The sequence below is a fragment of the Molothrus ater genome, chromosome 3 (assembly GCF_012460135.2).
Source record: "Molothrus ater isolate BHLD 08-10-18 breed brown headed cowbird chromosome 3, BPBGC_Mater_1.1, whole genome shotgun sequence".
Lineage (NCBI taxonomy): Eukaryota > Metazoa > Chordata > Aves > Passeriformes > Icteridae > Molothrus > Molothrus ater.
This window is the reverse complement of record NC_050480.2, coordinates 18,303,222-18,309,345: the sequence shown is the minus strand read 5'-3', so window position 1 is coordinate 18,309,345 and position 6,124 is coordinate 18,303,222.

Below are 6,124 nucleotides of genomic sequence, written 5' to 3'. Positions count from 1 at the left end.
CGTAAATGTACGGCCCGGCGGGGGCGGGGCCGGCGCCGACGGGCGGCAGAGCCGACCAATCGAAGCGCGGGGGCCGGCCCGGAGGTGGGGCGGTGACGTCATTGGTAGCCAATGGGGAGGGCGCGGCGCCGGCCCCGAGCCCCGGGGCAGCCGCCTCTGCCCGCGGTCCCGCGGCAGCGCCCCCGCAGGACGGGGAGCGTCCGGGAGCGCCCCGCGTTCGGCCGTGGCCGTGGCCGTGGCCGTGGCCGTGGCCGTGGCCGCGGCCGTGGCCGCGGCCCACGGGAATGGGGCAGCGGCACCAGCCACGGAGGCCAGGAGAGCATCATCCCCGCTCCCGGAGTGCGGCGGCAGCGGGCAGTGCTGCCTTTCCGCCCCAGCCCCGCCGCAAGAGGCTCAGCAGTGAACCAGCGGCGCCAACCCGAGAGGATGCTGTATAGATGCTTTTCCAAGCAGTCCTTCCCTGTCAGAAACAAGACCTCATGAGGTACTTGGGAGGAGGAAAACCCAGGAACCACATCTCCTCCTGGGTCAGTCCATCAATCCGCAAAGGCAGACACAGGGAAAGTGGCATCTCCATCCTACCAGTCCCACCCTGACCATGGGAGCACTGGAGAGTTTCATCCACAGCCCAGCATGCAAACCCGCTGAGCTACAGGAGGAAGGTTGAAGTTGGAGCAGATAAGAAAAAGCCCACACTACCTTCTTGGGAGTAGAAGAACAGTAATTTCCTCACACAAAATCATTAAATCACAGGGAGAGCAGGAGATGTGCCCTACACTGCCCAGAGACAGCCAGGCCTGGAGGTCCCTGCCTGACCCTCAGATGGTGCGTGTTATGGAAACTCAGATAGAATCCAGCTTTGGCGCATTGTCCAGTAAAGATCCTGAATGTCCAGATTAGATTGGACTCTCCCAGTCCAGTCAGTGTAAAAAGGAAAGCAGCACAGGCTGGAGGACAAGATTTTGAGGATAAGCATGAATCCCTTTCATCCTTTCTGTCAGAGGCTGACATGGGCAAGATAATGAGCTCTCACCCTTGTTACGTGAGCACTACAAGGTGAGAATTGATTTTCAAGCCACATGGATCAGCTCCTCACACATACTAGGAGAGTACCTGGCAGCAGCACAGGATTTCTGTGCCCCTTCCTTCCTCACTGTGCAATCTGTTTACACATTTCCTGGTTCAGCAATCACATCTCATCATGTCCAGTCCATCACATATCAATCCACCAAGTCAGTGACAGGGAAAGTGGCATATCCAGAGCAATGCATCCTCCCATGTCCTTCCTAACCATGGGGGTAACAAAGCATTTCACCAGCTGGGAATGCCAACCAAGCTTCGAGCTACAGGAGGAAAGATGAAGTTAGAGCTGGTAAGAAGTTGTCAGCATGATAACATTGAATCTAAATTAGCGCCCAAAGATTTTGGTTCTGGGATGTATACCGATAATTTATTTTTCAACTGGGATTTTCAAGCTGTAACTACCAATCCAACTGGGTCAATTGAAAAAAAAAAGTATATATATATATATATATATATATATATATATATATATATATATATATATATATATAAAATGGAGTAATATCATCATCCAGAAACTCAGTTTAAAAAAATTATGAAAACAGAGAGCAAAACTTTAGAAGCCCTGAATACCTGATTTTTTTTTTTATTAATAATTCTGAGGTAAACAGCAAATCCTTTTTCTCACAGCCATTCTTTAAACAATCAGTTGCTTCTCCTTAATGTTCCTTGTAGGACAGCAACTCATCCAGCACAAACTGAGGCTTTTGGTTTCAAGTGTTGTGATACCACAGCAGGGCACCAGTTTCCCTGCACACTAGGAAGGAAGGGGAAGTGGGGGAAGGCTCCCACTTGTAACAGCTTCACCTCCAACAATCTGCTTCTACTGAGAACAAATGTGGGGAAAGACTTCGAGCAATTAAGTCATAGAGTAACTTCACCCCACAAAGACCACAGTTTGGAGGTATTACCTTCTGAATAAAATATTCATAAAATATAAGTCCCCACACTACCCAGCAAAAATGCAAACCAGCCTGCTGCATGAACAGCTGCCCTCCCTAGCGAGGGAGCAAACAGCTCAATGGAGAAATGCACTGGTCTCATTCTCATTCAGACTCCACAAACACTGGTCAGTTCCCCAGAGGTGCCACTGTGAGACACCACTGGAGCATTTCCATGCTCTCTATTCCTCTTTGTCCGTGGCTTGCTGAGGTTGGCACTGGGCTCACAGCAGAGGAGGGGTAGTTCATGCTTCCCTCAAAAACTTCCCTTTCAGGCCATGCTTGCAATTGCGGAAGGAGCTCCCTATGGACAGTGTTCAGTTCACCACCTGAAATGGTGCCCTCCACCCGGGCAGCTGGAAACTGTGTTCATGTTTGTGCATCTCCCAAAGCTAGACATCTCCTAAGGCAAATATTTGCTAGAAAACACTTAGAGTCATTGATTTAGCAACCTTTAACTTTCTGACCAAACTTCTCAGTACAGTACTAACAATGTGCACCAAGAAAATGTGTTGTGACTTGCTTATGGAGGAGTTCTCACAGGAGAGCTGTGCAGAGGTTACTCATAGCAAGCAATGCTCCCTTCTGAAGGATACTCAGCCTTTGCCAAGTTTTCATACAATACAAAGAGAGGCCAAATTTTATTTTGTCTGATATTTTACTTAATTTTTTATTTTTCTAAGAATGTTGACAGTAAGTTGCTATTCCGCACCAGTTTCAGAGGATTTCCTACACGACTTTACTGACTTCATGCTTAATACATTTTATTAGCCTATGACATAAGATTGGCGTTTTTTCCTGCTCTCAGAAACCACAGCCCACTGTGACTTTTTTTTCTGAGCATATTCAACAAACAGCTTTCTAAATGCTTTTGCTCTCTGTAATTCAACACCCAAAACAGACAATACTTATCTATTCCCTAAAAACTAAACTTCTATTTTCTGAAAAGCACACAAGAATACTTACTATGAAATCTGGCAGATCTTAGTTAAATTCCTGCTTTCAGCAGTAGCAGCACATGGGATTTTGACATTTATTTTCCTCAAATGTTTTTGCCACCATGGTGCACTTGCTCAGACATTTGAAGAAAACCACAGGCAGACAAAGTGAAATTATCTCAGAATTGAAGCAAATCCTCACAAACTCTCACAGTATACTAATTGCATAAAGTCCAATCAAACCTATTCAACCTCACAAAAAGGGTAAAAATTGCTAAAAGCACATGCTGAATATTTAACAGATGTGAAAAAGAAGCCATCACAATTCTTACCAACCCCTTAAGTGCTCTCAAACTCAACAGTTCCTTCTTATTGAAATATTTCTTGCACATCAACCATTCTTCTACTCTACAATCAGGGACGTTTTATCTTGTTTAGGATTAGAAAAAGACCCAGAACATAACTTCCTTTATCAACACAGCCATGTACAGCACCTGCCCTGCACCTAAGTAGAGAAGAAGGTGTGCTGTTCTGTCCCCTGAACATTCAAATCTCTGGGGTCATGCATGAAGAAAGAATTTCACCTGTTGTACATATGACTGCAGAATGGGGCACTCCAATGTTGGCTGCTCTCTGGGGTAGCGTTATTCTGGTTTTAGGAGCACAGTAGCAACCAAAGCCAGGAGTTCACAGTAACAGGCCGAGTGTAAAGACAACAAAGGACAGACCCCTGTCCCTCCTGAGACTGTCATTTGAACAGAGCAATGCAAGTTCCCAATTTTACCAGCAGAAATGGGAAGCAAGAGGCTGAGTGACTTCTCTAAAGCAATACAACAGCTTACACAGTGGAGTAGAAAATTGGGAAACTGGGGAAAACAAAGGTGCTAACCAGCACAGTATTTCAGCTGCAAACCTGTAGCTCGCACTTCATCAGGTATCACATGAACTGGCTAAAAGAAAATGTCCTTGGGGGCTAGACTGAACATCTATGTGTTAACTGCTTAAATTTGCCCATTTGTTTTTTTAAGCAATCTTTGATTCTTGTTCGGTTTTAATACATCACATGGTGCCATTGTTTGTCTTTGCTAGAAATTTCAATTCACTACACAGGCAAAGCTGAGAAACCACTGTTAGTCATTTTGCAAGAAAAGGATATCCCCCCTTCTCCTTTCTTTTGGAAGCCTGTTTTAAAGGCACCTTAGTAAAATACAAGCTTCCCTCTTAAGTGATCATATGATATGAGAGGAAACAACCTATTTTAGACAAACAGTTTATCTTCTAAGCAAGGGGGTGGGATTGAAACTGTGCACAAAGTGAATTTATAAGGAAAATGAGAGCCAGTAGTAAACATAAAGATGCATCCTGGTACTCCTGCGTGCTTTTTATGGCTTATCCCCAGCAGTGGGGAAGCTGCTATAAAATTACCTAAGTGAGAAACTGAAATGCAACAGCTCTGGCACTGTAACTCCATGTGGATGCTTCTGCTGCACGGTTATCAGCCTGTGAGGATTTGGTAAGGCACAAGTGAGGCCAGGTGTCCCTTCTCTGCGGCACACCACAGGAGAGTTAGAGCAAGGAAGTCATGGTGGTGAGCAGCATCCTTTAAACAAAGCAACAATACAAGCAGGCAGACAGGTGAAGTCAGCCCACGTCTCCTGACCATGCCTGCTCCAGTTCAGCTCTGAGTCACTGCTGTGGAACTGTGGTCAGATACTCACCCCACAGCCCTTGCAGGCATCCCTTGTGCTTGCTGGCAGATGACAGCTCAAGACCACCCCGCAAATACCTTGACCTGCTGCAGATGGATGAGTTAGTTTGATGAATTAGGGAACAAGCCAACCTGGGGGAGTTTGCCTCCAGCACACCATCAGCATCCCCCCTTCTGCCAGCAGAGTGTGGGGATGGCTGCACATTCAGAGGAGTGGGAAGTGGCTCAAAACCTTTAAGATGCTGGAGTGAGATGATGTGTGCTCCCAGCCTTGTTTATACAATTTCATTAAACAAATGCAGCTACAGATTGACATTTTAATTCCTCTATATGACATTTACCCAGGGCTTCAAAAAAACCATATTTCCACTTACCTGGCTGTATATTCCACCTTTAAAGCAACAGAGGAAAGATTAAATAGGAGTTTGCTTCAGTAAAGACATCTAATTTTTCAAACCTGCCTGGGTCCAACCTGCTCATTTTTATTTAAGATTGTCTTATCATCTCTGGCTGCAGCATGGCCAGGAATCTCAGCAGGACAGACAGAGATTATTATTTTCTTAACAGTCCTTTTATCATTGTGACTTTCCCATTTAAACTGTGGCTGTTTGAGTGAACAGGCAGTTACTGGTCTCCTCAGGGTACTTGTACCTTACAGAGCAGAAGAGACTCTGGTTACAAGAAATCTTCAGGTGCAGCCTGAAGCAACATGAAGCAACACATCAGGAGCACACCAAGAGCACATCAGTAGGACAGGACAAGGCAGGCACATCTGTGCTGCCCGGGAGGGAACAACGGCTTGGGAGGAAAAGAGTAAAAGAGTATGAAAAGAAAAAAGAAACTGCTTTCTGAAGGTCTTTATTTATAAATTGCCTCCATTTTCTTAGAGCTTGGGTGAGATCCCTCACTGTGTCTCTTCTTAGTAGAGCCAAAGGGGAAGACACTGGTGATGAGGAGCAGAGCAAGAAGGCTGGAAAAAGTCCAGTTGGAGTCACTCCCATAACTCTGTTCAGCAGTTTGGGGTCATAAAGGCTAGTCCCTCCTGGCTTTAAAAAGAGATCAGGAAAGGTGAATTATCCAAATTGGCTCTGTTGGAAAACAAGTGCACAGACAGTCACTGCTGTGACAATCGGTGTGAGCTGAGAGTGCTGCAGAGATATTGACAGCCAGCTGGGCCAAATTCCACTCCCGTCACGCCCAACCCTCCCAATCGATGCCTTGAGAGCAAACAGTGCCTTCCATGCACAAGGTCCCCTTCCCAGAGGCACATATCTGATTATCCTGGCCTGGCAGCTGCAGGCAGACATGCACAGGGCAGAGGAGGGCATGCTGGGGCTGACACAGTGGGATGGAGTGCTTCTGGGGATCCTTTCAGGAGAGAGGCTGTAGATGTCATCCTGGGCAGACCAAAGCCTTCCTACCCCCCTGCAAAGCCAGGTGGTAAAGCCTTTGCT